The 15,940-nt window shown below is 52.5% G+C and overlaps 1 protein-coding gene and 1 long non-coding RNA gene across 3 annotated transcripts in view; both read right to left on the bottom strand.

Moving 5' to 3' along the window:
• Positions 1–15,940, bottom strand: part of TRAPPC9 (trafficking protein particle complex subunit 9) — a 491,769-nt gene that overhangs the window by 264,180 nt on the left and 211,649 nt on the right. The gene's annotated exons all lie outside the window — the stretch shown is intronic.
• LOC309858939 lies at positions 2,856–9,497 on the bottom strand. Its single transcript, XR_014308451.1, has 2 exons — positions 8,091–9,497; positions 2,856–6,356 (listed from the first exon to the last, which is right to left on the bottom strand). It is a non-coding gene; the product is annotated as an uncharacterized lncRNA (long non-coding RNA).

The raw sequence follows: 15,940 nt of genomic DNA, 5'->3' as shown, positions 1-15,940 counted from the left end.
CAGACACAAGTGTAGGATTTGCAGAGCTCACCCTGACACCATAGATGAATCCAACAGGGACGTGGTGCCACTGAGCAGTGGCTGCTGGTGAGTAGACCCTGATCATGCACAGTGTGCCCGTATACATGCTACACACACACACACACACACACACACACACACACTTACTTCTAGACAGGCCCCTCCCAGCACCCTACACCCCCAGAACCAACTAACCCCACAGCCAACCTGAAAGGCTTCAGAACGACAAACACCACAGTCAAGACAGAGACCAGTTTGCTCCAGAGTGGGAAGGCAGGACGAGACTGCACTGAGTCAACTGTATCTTTCGTGTCGGACTTCCTCAGGAGGAAGACAGGCAAAAGGACAGGATGTGAAGAATCCACGGGCTGACAGGTGTGGGATGAAACACGTAACCATCATTCACGGACCCAAACCTGCAGGGCCGGAAAAATCTCACATATTTGCCTACATACTGACCTGCGTAGAGCCCCTACGTGCCCCTGCCTTCCCGCTCAGAGGAAACAACCATCCTGAAATTGATGTGTGTTATTCACATGTATTTTCAGAGGCTTATTACATGCATGTAAATGTCCTACATGTTTTTAAACACGGTGGAAATGTAGTCATGCAAATCCCTTTGTTCTGAAACTTACTGTCAAGAATGAACCACCGGATAGACTTTTATGTACTTCCGTCATACTAACCCCTGGGTGGCACCGCAGCGCGTGGATGCGCCACATTCTATTGAAGGGTGCCCGTCTGCACACATGCGGGCTCTCGTCAGCAGTGGCTTCCCCAACGGTGCTGGGAAGAGGAAAATACTCCCACCTCAACTTCACTCCAAGTGCCAAACGGAGTGCCAAACGGCACCCAGATTTATACTTGGGCCGAACGATGCAAGAGCGCTGGTCCTGCCACAGCCGTGCCATTTCTGGCACTACAGCGTTTGCGGTTTCGATCTTCCCATTCTAACGAGTCCAGGTTTTAGGAATGTGGACCTGTCCCTGTCACCTCCATCCATCTATCCACTGACTCAGCAGACAACCCTGTGCCAGTCACCGTGCTAAACCCGCTGAAGACATGAGCGCGCGAGCAGACAAACCAGCACCTCCTGGAGAGCAGGCAACGGACCAAGACGAAGCGCACGATGAGTGTGATGTCAGGAGGGCGCGAAGGCCTGTGCGGAGCCATGAAGCCGGGCACACGGCGGGGGGGGGGGGGGGGGGGGGGCTGCGACTCCACAAATGTGTGCATTTCCTCCAGCGGTACCGACAAGAGCGTGACTAACTGTTCGATCACGGGGCGGTGCACAGGCACCTGTGAGACAAAGCGGGACCCAGCAGGAGCGTTTGCACGCCTAAGCGGGCTCAGGCTTCTCCCAGACCCAGGCCTGCTCGGCTCCACTGCCCATGTGCCTAACTGCTGCTTCCAGAGCCAAGCACCCGTGATAACCCCTCGTACGGTCTAGTCCTTTGTTGGTTAAGGCTGCTGACAGCATCTCCCCCTCTCAGGATTCCCTCTCCCTCTGTCTCCTTAACTTGTTCGTCACTTGGGATCTATCGTACAGACCGAACAACACAAAACATGTCATAAGATACGTGGGACTCAGCTTGAACTCCCGCTCACATCCCTCTCTGCAGGATGCTGTAAGACCGGGCTGTAATCCAGCTGGCCAGGCTCCGCCCTTCCGGTGTGTGCCCCGGGGAGCTGGGTGAAGGACCCCGGCCCGGCCCCAGGGTCGCCCCCAACACGATCTTCTAGAACCGCAAACATGCAGTTTTTTCCTCCTGGAGTGCTTATCCGTTCCGAGACTGATCTCGGTCACGGTGTCCCAGGGCTCCTCCCGTATGTGTGACCGAACGTGCCAGCGCCCTTTATGAAAAGGGTCTTCCTTTCTCCCACAGCTTTACGACATCTCCCTGCCACTCTGCATTCCATCAGTTCTGAAATTCTTCTCAGAAGGTTCTTAAAAAACCATGTTAGGTCTGCCATCTGGCTGACAACAATTATAAAACATCATAAATAAGAGGAAATTGTAGTTCAGCCATAAAACAGAGGTATTTCGTAGAATTAATGAAGTAAGGCATGTCCAATTTCCCGATACCTACCAACTTGACCGGGGCTTTCTATTTGCCTCCATCGGTCTATCCCTGCCTGTACATCTATCAGATGCTCCTAATTACTCTAGCGTCACAAGCCTTGTTGTCTCATAGGGTAAAAGACTCCACTCTTGGTCACTCTCTTCCTGGCTCCTCTTGGCTCCTCCTTCTCCATGAATTCTAAAATCAGCATGTCAAGTCGATTCTGAACCTCCTGCTGGAACTCTGCCGGGAATCACAGGTACTCCACAGGCCAGGGGCCAGCCAACACCCTCAGCACATCGAGCCTTCCCCCTGCACGTGTGTCACATGCTCTCTCATCGGGTCTACTTGCGTGTTTTGGGACACTCTTCATAAAGGTCTTGCACACACTGTTGGATTTTACTATGAATGTGAACATTCCAAGTCGTATCTTCTGATTGGGCTTTTATTGCTACAGAGAGAGGCTATTTTTTTTTTCACTTTAATTCAAGAAAACAATCTCCCGGATTCTAATAGTCTATCCACAGTCTCCTGAATTTTCCACATAGACAATCCCCCATCCGGAGTTTTGTTTCTCCCATATAATTCCATAACTCTTATGTGTTTAATCTTTTCTTACCACATCTTAAGATGTGTCTAAAGTTTCACCTTTATATTTCTTATAGATTTTTCACAAACGCCCTTAATCAAGCTAACACTCCATCAAAGTCTTAGCTTATTAAGAGTTATTATGAATATATGTTGAGTTTTATCTTTTCTTTAACTATTAAATTTTTGTATTTTCCCTTCAACTGATTTGCTAGTATGATAGAGGTCACACGACTTCCTGGCTTAGAACCATCCTTGCATTTCTGAGACAAATCTACTTGGTTGTAACATATTACTCCTTTTATACCTGTCACAGTCTGATTTGCTACTGTTCTATTTAGGTTTTTTGCATTGTGCTAAAATCGTAGCCACCAGTGAAGCTTTTGGACCTAGAACCCAGCTAACTGCTTCATTTTTTTTTCTATTTAATGGAATGTTTATCTAATTTTTTCACTCACAGAGGCATTTCTGGCTTTCTCCCTGTACATCTTTGCTGGTATTGCCCACGCCCCCTTGCTGGCAAGGAAAGAGAAAGCAGGCCTTCTCTGGACCATCGCGACTGGGATTCCGTCCTCACCATCTCTCCCTTAAGGAAAATCCCACTGAAGCTCACTACTTATGACCTAAAATGAGACCATGTGTGTGGAAGTTCGTACGACACCGGCATGCCATAGAGTGGGTTCAACCCGAATAACGAGGGGCTGGCTGTTCAACATGGTAGGCGAATTTTCACCCAAACCACCTTTTTTTTTTGAGAAAGTATCCGGAAATACCATATCTCTGCAGAATTCACAAGGCTGTATTTCGTCAATTCACCAGCAGCCCCATTCTTCTACGTGCTGGACTCCTGCACCCCTTCACCATCCCCGTAGACAGCAGCACGCACGGCCGGAAGCATCTGTCGCCACGAGGCGCTGTGGCGGCCGCTAAACCAGGCTCCTGGTCTGCGCACTCCTATCACGGCCGCTCCAAATGGGCTTCAGTGAAGAACCAAATGCTACGCTCAGGCTCTGGCAGCGGCGTCCAAGGTGCCCGGCAGTGGGCATCCACGGTACCCGGCAGCGGGTGTCCACGGTGCCCAGCAGCAGGTGTCCACGGTACCAGGCGCACGTGCAGGAGGGGCAGAGCCGGCACGTGGACGGGACCATGTTCATATCCACACACGTTTCAACTCGACTTCTACTCAAGCCAATGGGTCTCCACTACAGAACACTCCTAGCAACAGCTACTTAAAACTATTTTTAAATAACAGCACTGTGATATTTTGTAATTAATTCGAGCTTTTAAATTCCTACAAAACTGTTATTTCCATCTTAATGGTATGGTGCTTACCTATCACTATGCTTCTTATACTTTTGTAACAAGTAACACCTAATAGGCTTCTTAGAGTTCCCCCACAGCATGCTCTGAAACCCCTTCCCTGTCATTTCCAAACTGTAACCTTGGCAACTTAGGGTCTACAAGCCTCGGTTTTGAAAACCCTGGGGATGGGCACACTCACCTTGCAGTGTGATTGTGGTAACTAACCCAGCAGGTGCCGAGCTGACCCATCACGTAACACAAGGACTCCGTAAAGACAAGATTCCTTCTGTTTCTATTCAGGTATCAAGTTACTCTTTCTGTACTGATGCTTCTTGGTCTCAGTTCCATGTTTTGCTCTACCGTGCAATACTGCACAGCAAAGTCTCCACGTTTGTATGAACTTGAGCAGAAAACCCCATGAACCCTAAGTGCTTGCTGGGACAAGAACACGGGGAGCCCTCCCCTGCACCAACCATGCACCCCTCTTACTCAGGCACACTTGAATTATTCTCTTTAGTGGGGGCAGCTCGTCTGCTCTTAGCCTACCCAGAGAAGCTCACATCTTATAAACAACTCCCTTTCTCAGCTGATACCCTATTCTGGGCGGGAGACAGCAAAGCATAATCAATAATTCAAGGAGACACCAAGTCACACGGGCTAACACTGTAAAGATAAGTTGGCAGTGTCAGGGAAGAAGCACTGTTTCAATTCCTTTGTCATAAGAGTCATAATATTTATTTATAGCCTGATAACTTCATGGCAGGATGATGAGGAATCAAAGAATAAATCTGAACTTTCAAACATTATCGGAGTCATTTTCATCTTAAGCACAAACACCACTCTGTCCTAAATGAGCATAATTACACTGATTGAAGGTATATGTGCGTGCGCACACACTCACACGGCTACATCGCCAGCAACGCTGCACGGTTTTAGAAGCATCCTCTATGTATTATTTCATTTGATTCTCAAAATCAGCCATGGAGAAGGAATTTAAGAAGGCACACACCTCTGCTGAGGGGCTCTCAATCAGCAGGGAAAGCAGCCACGCATCCACGCATTCACTCACTCATGCGGGACTGTTCATTGGGACCCTACCGTGTGCCGGGTGCTGGTTCGGGGGTGTGGCAATGAACGAGACAGCCGAGGCCTGCCCTCGGGAGCTCATCCTCAAGTGGGCATAGGAACGGGCCACACCGCCATCAGCTGCACAAGGGGAGTGTGGGCAGGGAGAGAAGAAAATACCCAGACTGCTCGAGGGGGTCAGGTACCCCCCAGTACGCCATATTTATGGCTCCAGACCACGGTGATGAAACAGTTCCGTCCCTCGGGACCCCGGACGTCCACAGTTAACTTCCACTCACCAACCACAGGAATTATCCACTTTCACCAGACGTCCATACCCGGCTTCCAGACTCGGCCATACTACCCGGCAGTGGTTTCTATGCCACGTTTTCTGTTGTCAGGGCAACAGTTACCCCAATGTGCTTCCTGGCTCAGGACTTAAGAAGAAGCTTGAGGACTTTATCACCTAGTTCTTTCTGCCTGGCGACCTTTAATGCCACGCGACGCCGTCAGCCGTGCGCACCGAGCCTCGGCATAGTGAGAATCCCGCTGCCCGACAGCCACGGCCACGAGCTCTCACCGAGAGCCTCACGTCTGCCCCGACCCTCACCCCAGCCCCAGAAGGGGCTCCAAAAAAGCCTTCCTTTCGGAGGCCTGCCTGGGCTCCAGCTCTCTTGCTGAAGCTCGGAAAAAACTTGAGACAACTTGTGTAGAGACGCGTACCCAGCAACACTCCTCGCGACAGAAGGCATGAGGGCTTCCTGGAACAGGTACTTTGGAGTTCTGAGCCCACGACGAATGACACAATGAACCACACAGACAGAGCTACTCTCATTCTGTGCTCAGTTCTTCCATTACTGTTGCAATCTGTGCACATCTTGTCAGAACTGCAAACTGCTAATCTGCAGACACCATCTCCAGCCCTGTCCTCCTGATGAGGTTTCCGGAAGCAGTTAGCCCATTTGGGAGTGGCTCTCTTGCTAAGTCCCTGCATCTAGAACAGACACAGGACAGAGGAAAACCTCTTACACTTTCAGTCTGTACTTCGCTATGCTAAACCAGGGTGTCTGGTGGAGCTAAGAACGTAACACATGAAGGCACCTTCTGGGGGCAGGCCCGGTCGCGCTCACACTCCTGAGAGCAATGGCGCGGTCACCCCCGGGGGGCCCCCCACTTTGCTCTGGTCTCCATGCAGACAGCAAGCACTGGGGTCACGGGCCTGGTCAGCAGGGCCCTCAGTGACAAGCCAATTCTGACCGCCCAGGGAGTTCTAAGTAACTCCGGGTTCCGCAGGACTCAGAGTAAGACCGCGGCTCCCTCGGACTGGCAACTGGGCTTCCCAGTGTTCAGCTGGGACGTGCGGAGCGGATGCCCCGCACGAGGGCTGTGGCCGGTTAAAATGTAAATCAATCATCATCTTCAAGGCGGCTGGCAAACCCTGGTTAACCCCCTGCTCATCTCATCCCAGTGTCTGCGCCACTTCACCAAGGACGCGAAGCACAAACGTGAGCCCCAAGGAAGCAGCATGAGGACGCTCTGGCACACGGTCCGCGCACACGCGCACACACGCGCACAGGCTCACGCACAGCACCTGAGGAACCCAGGTGAGAAGAGGCAACGGGAGAGCTGCCCGGCCAGAGTTTAACCCTTGCAGCCCGCCGTGCAGTGGTGAGGCACCGTGAGACACGTGGGCAGGCGGGCTCCAAAGACGCTCAGTGCCGGTGAGGGAGGTGGCACAGTGGTCGTAATAACGGGAAAGTGTGCGGAGGGCTTCAGTGTGCCAGGCACGACTGCCAAGAAATTCTCGACTGGTACGACCTCGTTCGATCATTCCCACAGCCTCGCATCCGCACTATCATTATTGCCTCCTTTTATAGGACGCGGAAGCCCAGAGATGGCGGGGTGCACGCGAGCCGGGGCGAGGCCGTCAGCTGGAAGACCCGCTGAGACACGCAGGCGGGAAGGGGAACCAGGAGAAGAAGGGGAGCACCAGACACAGACCAAGAGGAGGGGGAGCCGGCTGGGGAAGCAGCCAGCCCACACTGAAGGGGGCGGGGCAGAGGAGGCGCCTCCTGAGCAATCAAGAAGCCGGATTAAGGGCTGTTGGGGATGGTCCTGCCCCAGGACCAAGAGAAGCCGACCTTCCCACCGGACCCCGGGCGCAGGGGTGCTGCCCTCTGCACCGCCCCCTTCACTGCTGTCTCCTGCAGGTTGTTTCTCTTTTAGTCCCTTAGATAAGCACAAAATAAGCAAATCTCTTTCAGTTCTGGGGATACCACAAGTCTCCAGGGAAAGCTTCCCCGAAGGACAGGAGAGCTGAAACTGCAAGCGAGTGTCAGAGATCAAAACCAGCAAGAGGACATTAACAAGGACTCATGCAACTCCCGCATCTGGTCTGCAAACACTCGACCGCACGAGGACAGCTTAGGAGAGGCTGAGACTGACAGCCAGTGACGGGATCGAGGGGACCCTGAGGCTCCCACTCTGACTCTGGAGGGACCAGAGTGCGACGCAGCAGGGGATGTCACCTCGGGTCACGAGAACGGCAAAGCAGGCCTGCACGGGAGACTCCCATCTCAGGCACTGGGAGCGGCTCGGACCAGGTAGGCGGGTCTGGGTTCTGTCCTCGATGCACTTGACACTGTGGATAATCCCTCCTGCCGGACATTCTTCCTTCCTGCACTAGCCCTCGGGTGCTGCCAGAGTAAAGCACCCAAACCAGGTGGCTGAGACAAGAGAAACTTCTCATCTCCTAATCCTGGGCCTGGAATTTTGAGACAGAAGCATCTGCAGGGGTGGCTCCTTCCAAGGCCTCTCCTTGGCTTGAAGACGGCTGTCCGAGCACTTGCACACGCGCTCCGTGTGAGCACATCACTCTCCAAGCTTCCCTTCCAATAAGGATACCAGCCACCGGGGTTGGGGCCCGTCCTCCGGACCTCGCTGTCCCTGGACTGTCTCTATCAAAGCTGTGTCCAAATAAGGTCGCAGTCTGAGGTCCGGGGTTAGGACTTCTGCATACAAATTTCGTTAAGAGGCCAGTTGGACCCTGACCTTTAGTCTCTCGTTCCTGTGACATGAGTCTGACGTCAGCCACCTTCTCTTCTCACTACCTTCTCCCAACCACAGTGACAACACTGTCCTCATGGAGATGAAGCTCGGGTCCTGATCAGAGCCAAGCCTTCCCCCCCAGCTTCCAGATGTGAGGACAGCCGCCTGCTGAGCACCGACTCCTCCACGCCCAGGAGCCTCTAGCTCAGAATGTCCCACGTGCCAGAATGTCCCCCATGCTCTCATATCCTCCGTCTCACTGGGGAAAGAAGCAGCATTCAGTCAGGGTCAAGACCATGGGCTGCAGGACCAGAACGATGGGATTGGAACCCTGGCTCCCCTGTTTCCGGCCATGTGACATTAACAAGGGCTACTTCCTTCCCACTTCCTCACCCACCAGTGTGGACTTGCAGGCTTACAAAGATCACCTCTTGAATATAGGTCAGAGGCTTAGAATAAGGCCTGAGACACTGTCAGGCCTCACACCTGTCAACCACTTATTAAGTTAGCTATGTCTGAGTGAAGCCATTCCCCCAGGAACTCGTGCTAGAAAAACATGCATTTTGGGATCAGCTCGATTTCTGCAAAGAACCCAGCAGGGGGTTTGATGGGACTGCAAGGGATCTGTGCACCAGGCTGGGCGGTGCTGCCGTCCCGACAGCACGAAGCCTTCCATCCTGTAGACGCAGGATGTCTTTCTATTACTCGGTCCTTCCAGAACTTCTGTGATGCTTTGTAGTGTTCAGCACACAAGCCCTGTACGTTTTTGCTTATTTTATTCCTAATTAAGTTTTAATATTATGAAAAGAATTATATTCTCAATTTCCTCTTGTTCATTTTAATTATTTACTAATACAACTGATTTTGTATACAGATCTTATATCCTGCAACCTTACTGCACGTACTAGTTCTAAGAGAGTTTGGTGAATTTACTTCTACATCATGTTCTCTGCAAACAGACGTGCGTTTTTACTTCCTTTCTATCGTGGATGATTTTGATTTCGCCTCCTGGCCCAATTAACTAGCTAGAACTACTTGCACAATATTCAGTAAGAATGGCGCGTGGGCATCCACACTTCATTCCAGATCTCAGGGGGAGAGGCTTTAGCCTTTCACCACTGGGCATGATGTCAGCGGGTTTTGCAACCAATGGTCTTTATCCACTTAAGAGAGTTCCATTCCACTCCTAATGAGGTTTTGGGGCTAGGGAGTGTGGGTCCTTTGAAGGAGCCCTCACAGGCCCTTTCTGCAAATCCGTTCTCCCCACAGCTGTGGAATGATCGCTCCAACAGGCAAACGTGACCATGCCACAGCTTTCTTAGTCGAGCAGACGCTGACGTCCAGGCCATCCTTACCTCCCACCACTTGCCCTTTGCTCTTTACCTTCTGACAAAAAAAAAAAAAGGAGTAAAGGAGGTCTCCTAACGTACTCCGCCACTTCTTCCTTGATTCTGTACTTTCTATCCCGTACCTGGAATGCAATTTCTATGACCATCTATGTCCTCTACAATTTGTTTAAAACTTTGTCTAATCTCTGAACACGTCTAGGTGAGCTCCCCTTGTTCTATGCTAGTACTCTACACACAGGGGTATCCTCACAATTACCACACTGAATATAATTTTATGCTTCTGGGTCTCTCTTCCCCCACAGACAACCAACTCATTCAAGTATGGTCTCTGCCTTGACCTTAGTCTCTAACACGTGCTGCGCACAGAGCGTGCAACAGATGCGCGGGGAAACCAACGAGTCAACGAATGACTCACCAAATCAGCCTTTCACGTGACTGCCAGTGATTTTTCTGAAGTATAAACTTGATTATAACAATTGCTAAAAGCCCTCTACTAGCTGCTAGTGGCCTTTAGGATGACGTTCCAATTTCCTAACATGGCATAGAAGGTTCCCACGCCCTGCCTACTCTCCCATCTCCGCTGCACACCCGGTTCAACCCCCCACCAGGCACAGCTCCCCTAACACCAGCACTCCGTCCAGTCTCCCCACGCTCCCTTACACACACTGTCCACACTGGCCCGCCCTGCCTGTCCTTGCCTACTGTTCACCTGGAAACCATGCAATCTTTTTTTCAAGAGTCAGCTCAAACATCACCTTTGAGCTCCGCGTAAATCTGTTTATACAGCTGTCAAAGGCACCGCTGCTCCAAGTCTAGGCCTGAACTCACAACAGTCTACCCTGCTCTGCTGCAAGAGAAAGAGAAGATCGCTCTCCTCCAACCCCCCGCTCAGCAGGACCCCCACCATCATCCCAACACCCGTCTCCTCTCTTCACACGCTCCATCACCAGGGGGACCCAGGCATTTCTCTCTGGCTCTTTGCTCCCCTCACCCCAAGCCACCACTGATGCCCCCCGTCAAGTGCAACAGCCTCCGGACGGATCCCTGTGTCAACACCGGCCCCCTCCAAACACCACACCCCACGCAGGAGCTGGGGAGCCGGCCTCTCCCTCCCCCACCTGCAACCCTGCAGAGGCTCCCCGTTACCATGATGACCAGCACCGAAGTTCAAGCGGCCTCCAGGGCTGCAGGTCCCGGGCTCCCCAACCGCCACTCCAGCTTCCCAGCCCGTCCTAGCTCGGCCCTCAGCGCGCGGCCCGGATCGCCTTCTCCGGCTCGCACTCCTCCTTCCGGACCGTGGCACCTCCTGAGAGCGCCTTGTCTGACGCCCCGTCTACAGCCTCACAGAATCACACTTTTTCTTTGTTTAAGAGGACACCCTCACGTGAATGGGAGCACGATGTGTGTGCGCCGCCAGCCCCGAGAGAAGGCCTGTGTGCTCCGCCGGCAGCTGTCTGGCGCGGCCGGCATGGGAGAGGGCCTCAGTACGGATTTCAGTGACAGACACACCCAAAGTCTCCACTCGTTGCAACGATCACGGAGAAAGGGCTCTCCCTTCTCGGGCCCCACTCTCTACGTCCAAGGTCCGAGCGGAGTCCTTAGACCGCTGACAGATGGCCCCCACTGGACTGCGGGCCCCACACGGATGGGAGGCCTCCTCTGCTCAGTGGGGAGCGTGCGGCAGTTACCTCGTTATGGGGACGCCCTCCCTGGGAGGTGGGTTCCAGGGGCCACAGTTTACAGGGGCCAACATTCTCACTAGTAAACACGTGGTAAGACCAGGACGGCTTTCTAAACGGGGACTACTTAACTTAAGGACAGAAAGGCTGAGACAAGGGGGACGCCTGCTCTGCGTTCGGGTCTCTGCTGCACGCCTAGGGAGGCCCAGAAGGAGGGACCGGGGTGCAGAAGCTGCGATGTCCGTGTGCAGAGGAACCTGAGCCCCCATCACCGGCCAGGACCAAGCAGCAATCCCCTCCCTGCCCATGCATCATCATCCGTCACTCATCAATCACCGGCTGTGTGATGGGCGACACTCTCCCTCCCTCTCTGAGCTTTGGCTCATCGTTTGCCAAAGCCTAAGAATAAAACTCGACACCAACAGGATGATTGTGAGGGTCTGTTGGGTGTCCTGGGAGCCGGCCTGGCAACACGAGGCCCTCAACACCGGCCATCGCCTGTTTCCCATAGCCAAGCCTCCGGCAGCGCTGTCCCCAGAGCAAGGAGCCCGGGACCCGCAGTCCAACCTGGCCACTCACCAGCTGTGCAACTCCCACGCCATCACCTAACGGACTAAACTTCAACGTCTGCCCCGAGAAATGGACACAGTACGGCTTCCCGCACAGGCCTACCAGAGGTTTGAACGAAAGGCGGACCCCGAGGGCTACATGAAACTTCTGTTGGCAACACAAGCAAAAATACTGTCAAATTATTTTGTAATTAAAGACTTATTTTCTTTCTTCTAGCATGCAAGGAAACACACACACACACACAATTTCTTGAAAGAAATCTGCAAACAGCCTATCCCCACAGCAGGAGCCTGGAGGAAGGTCAATGAAGAACAGGGCTCTGCTGGATCGTGCCCTCCGCACGCCACAGGGGGTGCGGCCGCAGCCTCAGAAGGATGGACAGACGCGGGCCATCTTCACGTCGTACTTCCAAGAACAGAGCACAGCCCCCGCTACAATGTGGGGGCTGTCGCAGACCTCTGGAACAGAGACATGGCTGAGAAAACATGTCAAGGTTTTTTTTTTAAATATGAGGGGTGCCTGGGTGGCTCAGTCAGTTAAGTGCCCGCCTTCCGCTCAGGTCATGACCCCAGAGCCCCAGGATCGAGCCCTGCATCGGGCTCCCCGCTCGGCAGGAAGCCTGCTTCTCCCCCTCCCCCTGCTTGTGTTCCCTCCCTCGCAGTGTCTTCTCTGTCAAATAAATAAATAAAATCTTTTTTAACAATAAAATGTGAAAAGCAGAAAGAACTGACAAAAATGTCACTATGGAAGGAAAGCACCTCCAATAAAAGGGCCATAAAACCATTATCCCACGGCCCGGGTGGAAAGGCCCTCCTTTTCTCTTCAAAAGCCTTCCTGCTCCTCTCGGCGCAGATGAGGGACGGGCTGAGCTGCCACCGTCCGTGGGGGACAGGATGAGCGCGCGAAGAGCTAGACGCCACGGGCCCCGCGGCAGCCAAGGAAGACGGCCGCCAGCCGACTTGGGTGTAAAGACTCAGTTCAAACAAAAATCCAGTTCAAAGTCCGACTTCAGATGCCAAACCTGCATTAGATCATAAAATTCTTTTTCACTCAATTCAGTAGTTTTTCTTAAAAAACAAACAAAAACCCAATGGGTTCTTTTTATAACATTTCACTGTCAAAACATGAGTAAACACGGAAAAGTAAAAAGAAATCACCTGTAATCTCCAAACACAGAAATAAGCCTTGTGCACATCTTGGCATATATTCTTCGGGTCTTTTCTATGCACACACACGCACGACGGCGGGGATCTCTACGAATGGGATCCTATCGTTCATACGGTTTGCTAACACCTTTAATCACTTAATCATGGTATCTTTGCATGTTAACAGGTCCTTCTAGATCTTCTTTTTTAATGTCCTCTATCATACGGATATCCTAATTTTGTTAACTAACTGCCTATTACTGGACGTCCATATTGCTCATGATTAAGTCCGGTGTTATAAATAATGCCAGGACAAATGACCTAATATACACATCTTTGTGCACTAGGCCATTTCTGTTTCTTAAAGTAAAAACGGTATTTTGGGGTCAAAACATTTGCACACTGTGATAGGGCAGATTATGCCCACTGCTTGTCCCCAGAAGCTACCAATGCGGTCCCTTACAGGTAAAAAGCCCTTTGCGGATGGGATCCAGTTAAGGGTCCCGGCATAAGGAGATCACCCAGAGGGATCACAAGGGACCTTCTGAAGGGAAGGAGGGAGGCAGGTGGGCCAGAGATCGCTGAAGAGACACCAGCACAGACTTCCCAGGGGGAGGAGGCAGCTGGGAGCCACGGAAAGTTACCGTGTATAGAAGGTGGAACTGGCAGGCAAGCAGACCTTCCCTGGAAGCCTCCAGAAGGAAGGCAGGCCTTTAGTTTCATTTGATGAGTCTTCTGGCCCCAAGAAATGTAATACAATAAGTGAGTGCCACTCTGCAAAACAGTGTGGAGATTCCTTAAGAAATTAAAAATAGAGCTTCCCTATGACCCTGCAATTGCACTACTAGGTATTTACCCCAAAGATACAGATGTAGTGAAAAGAAGGGCCACTTATACCCCAATGTTCATAGCAGCAATGGCCACGGTCGCCAAACTACAGAAAGAGCCAAGATGCCCTTCAACGGGCGAATGGATAAGGAAGATGTGGTCCATATACACTATGGAGTATGATGCCTCCATCAGAAAGGATGAATACCCAACTTTTGTAGCAACATGGACAGGACTGGAGGAGATTATGCTGAGTGAAATAAGTCAAGCAGAGAGAGTCAATTATCATATGGTTTCACTTATTTGTGGGGCATAAGGCATAACACGGAGGACATGGGGAGATGGAGAGGAGAAGTGAGGTGGGGGAAGTTGGAGGGGGAGACGAACCATGGGAGACAGTGGACTCTGAGAAACGAACTGAGGGTTTTGGAGGGGGAGGAGGGATGGGTGTGCCTGGTGGTGGGTATCAGGAGGGCACGTACTGTGTGGAGCACTGGGTGTGGTGCATAAACAATGAATCTTGGAACACTGAAAAAAATAAAATTAAAAAAATTTTTAAAGGTATTATATGAAATAAGAAAAAAAAAGTGTGTGTTGTTTTAAGTCACAGAGTTTATGGGTTTTGGTGCAGTAGAAATAAGAGACATATACATTTTTACTAAATGCAGTATTTCTTTGATAAACACTTTGCTTCTAAGGGAAACTACAGCTGATAACTCAGGACCCCCCACTCCGATCTTGCCAGCTGATCCGCTCTGCAGCTGCCACAGGCCAACTGTCCCAAGAAAGCGGCGGTCACATTGCAAGCATCTAGCACATGCCAATTACTGTACTGAGCTGTTCTCCTACATTTCTTCCCCTAAACCTTTATGCAAGGACCACCTTCCCACTTCCTATGATTTTACAACTTAACAAACTACCCCTCATGGAAGTCAGGCAACTTGCCCCAAATTCATTGGCTGATTTCTTCAACACACATCACAAAAGCACCTACTGTTGCACAGGCATGAAGTCCCGGGCACTCGAGAGGCCGCAGTGACCACGCCCCAGTCCCTGTCCCCATTGAAGCCTGATGTCCCGTGGACCCCAGAACCAGGAAGTGGGGAGCCAGGCTGGGCGGGAACCCCCCGGCCCCATTCACACAGAGCTCTCCAGCCTCTCTGTCCTGTCCTTCTCCTTCTTCCCCATACATCTCAAGACACTTAGGATCTAAAATACCTGCCTGTACTCATCACCGCCCGCTCCCCAGGGCCTGCTAGAGTGCATGCAGGTCCCCGAGGGCAGGACCTCAGCCTCCTCTGTGCGCTGGTGCCGCTGGCACAGTGCTCGCTTGCAGCGGTGCATCTCTCAGTGTTCACCCAGTTCTCGTCCAAGATGACCTCTCCCCTACACAACACGTTTCCCAGCCGCCCGGCGACCTACTTCCCTGCAAAGGCTGGCTTGCCTCCCGCCTGCCTCCGAGTCACGTCTGCGGTAAGGGGTATTAGGCAAGGAAGAGGAGGGCCTGCGCTTTAAATAAAGCAGAACTTCACCGGTGAACCCGGAACTCCTGCGTCTCACCCAAGCCATTCAGCTAAAGGAAGAAGGAGACAGGTCTCTCGCTCTGCAAATCCAAAGAAACTCCAGCGTTACCTGTAAACGCGGAAAGGGGAGCGCACCTCTAGCTATTTCCAAACCCGCCTTCCTACAGGAGCCCAGGGCCAGCAGGGAGAAGCGTCCGCTGAGAACGGGCACCCCCGTGTGCTCACACGCGGAACTGCAACACGGGCCGGGGCCTGCCGGACTGGCCGCTTCTTCCTAAAGCCCCGGCGAACCGGCCAGCGACCGGGAGCAGAGTCCAGAGAAACGGGCTCTCCCGAGCTGGGAGAGGACATCGGGGGCTGCTGCCAATGCAGTGTGAGCACCCAGTGCCGGCACGCGCAAGTGCGCCGTGGCAGTGTCCGTGCCCGTTCGCAGTCCCACTGAGTCACATGGGGCCATCCCGTCCCTGCTTGACAATGGACGGCATAAACATGTCACTGCCCACACCTGAGGAGCCCGCGGGAGCCCAGCTGGACTTCCTCTGAGACCAGCCGCCTCAGCCCTCCCGAACTCTTCCGTTCAGCAAGTCCTCTGTGGCTCAGGGCCATCTGAGGCACACCGGCTGCGGGCTGTGCCCCAGGCACCTGCAGAAGTGTGCTCCGCCCGCGCGACCCTTGGCGTCAGTCTCAGCCCTGCTCACCGAGTAGAGGCCGCCGCTCAGAAACACAGCAAGGAGCAGAGGGTCCCTGGTCCTCCTGCCT

Source organism: Mustela nivalis (assembly GCF_964662115.1).
Source record: "Mustela nivalis genome assembly, chromosome: 2".
NCBI lineage: Eukaryota > Metazoa > Chordata > Mammalia > Carnivora > Mustelidae > Mustela > Mustela nivalis.
Note: the sequence above shows the minus strand (reverse complement) of the source record. Positions and strands in the feature narration are given on the sequence as shown.